Below are 1700 nucleotides of genomic sequence, written 5' to 3' on the forward strand. Positions count from 1 at the left end.
GAGGGGTGGGCGGGCCAAGACCTGAGCCGGTGGATGTTCGCAGCCCCCCTCCCAACATCTTGGGTTTCTGGGCAGAGGTGTCTTGGCTAATCTGGGTGCCTATTTCTGGACGCCTCAGCTGCCACTGACTCCTTAAAAATAACCCACCCTGGACGCCAGCCATGACCACCCCTCTCAAGGCGGTGACAGGTGTCAGGCGCTGCCAGGGGGAGAGGTGGGCACAGCCAGGGCATGACGGCAGCCTGGGTGGGGCGGGGGCCCAGCACCCAGGGACAGGGCTCATGGAGGGCCGTGGGAGCAGTGTGCTGGAGGAAGCAGGAGGCTGTGACTTGAGGGGGCAGCAGAGCCCCAGGAAGGGAGAACAGGCTGGGAAAGCGCCGCTTGGCTTCCTGGAGGGGGTTAGCAGAGACCCATCCGCTGGTTAATTTTGCATGGAGCTTAAATTGCTTTGGGAAAATTAACATTCTTGACAGAGGCTTCGGAAAACTGTTCCCACCTTAGCAATGCGATGTAAATGCATTTTTCGATGATGAACTGGTGTTTTTCTTATACAAAGCTCCCGGGGGGACCAGAACTATTGTCTTCAAGTGGGCTGTAGCGTGTTGTCATGAACTCTGTTTTTCAAAACCCCGGGCCAACATTCTGATGCAGCTGCCCCGAGTGTTCCCAGGCCCTGGCTGCCTCAGGCCTGCACGGAGGCCAGCTCACGGAGAGATGGTCCCCGAGCGCGCTGGCCCAGAGCCGGCCGCACCTGGATGCACACAGCCAGGCCCGGGCAAGAGCTTCTTTGCAGACGTTGACAAATTCAAGAGCGTCTTTGGGGCCTGGGAAAGCAGGCTGAGAAGGAACGGGGTTGTTCGCTCAGTTCTCAGAAGGCATGTGGGCCTGACAGGGGCGCCAGGCTGGGGAGGGGTGGCCGCGTGGACATTCAGAAACAAACCAGACCCATCCCGGTGAGCTCAGGGCTCAGTCTGCTGGGGCAACAGGAGATGGGAGGGAATGGATGCCTAGTACTCTCTCGTGATTTTGAAAAGGGCTCTGCAGAGGGCCGTGAGGGTACCCAAGGAATCCCTGGGTGCCCCCATCAGAGGACGCAGCATCCTCATGGGAAACCGTGAGTGGGAAAAGGCAGCATGGCTCATTCCCGTGGAGTGGGCCTTGTGGGGACGGCAGGCGGGCAGGCCAGGGAAGGTCCACGTGGCCCATTCTGAGGAGCCAAGCTCTGCAATTCAGAGGCTGCCTGGGAGCCCCCTCCTCTCCCGCCCCACCATCTAGACCGAAGAGCAGAGACCGCCAAGAGGGAGGTTTTGAGCAACCTCAGCAGGGCCTCGCTGGGGCCCGGAGCTGCCAGGAAGGGCCCCCCGCCCCAGCCTGCTCAGCCGCGTGCTTTCTGGATGATCCTCCTTGGGGAACGCTGCAGAGAGCATGTCGGCCCAGCCACCACCTCCCAGCTCCCGCCCAGCTCCAGGATTCCAGGCAGCAGGCCGGAGCCAGGCCCGGAAGGGGGGCGGAGGGGGATCGGATCTGGGGCGAAGAGGGCTGGGGGCCTGGGGCCTCGGAGGAAGCAAGGCAGCCTGCCGAGGAGGCCCTGCGCGGGTGCAGCCCGCCCAGGCCAGGGAGCTGGCCCTCGACCCCTGTGCAAGGATGGCCCCCCACAGTTGGCTTGCTGAGCCCACCCCCACATTCCTGCACCTCGAGAC

The 1700-nt window shown here is 62.6% G+C and overlaps 1 protein-coding gene across 1 annotated transcript in view; it reads left to right on the plus strand.

The window, feature by feature from the left end:
• The window catches only part of LOC104999184 (troponin T, fast skeletal muscle-like), a 16338-nt gene that overhangs the window by 1306 nt on the left and 13332 nt on the right, over positions 1 to 1700 (plus strand). The window lies entirely within an intron of this gene.

Source organism: Bison bison, unplaced genomic scaffold (genome assembly GCF_000754665.1).
Source record: "Bison bison bison isolate TAMUID 2011002044 unplaced genomic scaffold, Bison_UMD1.0 scf7180017853454, whole genome shotgun sequence".
Taxonomy (NCBI): Eukaryota; Metazoa; Chordata; class Mammalia; order Artiodactyla; family Bovidae; genus Bison; species Bison bison.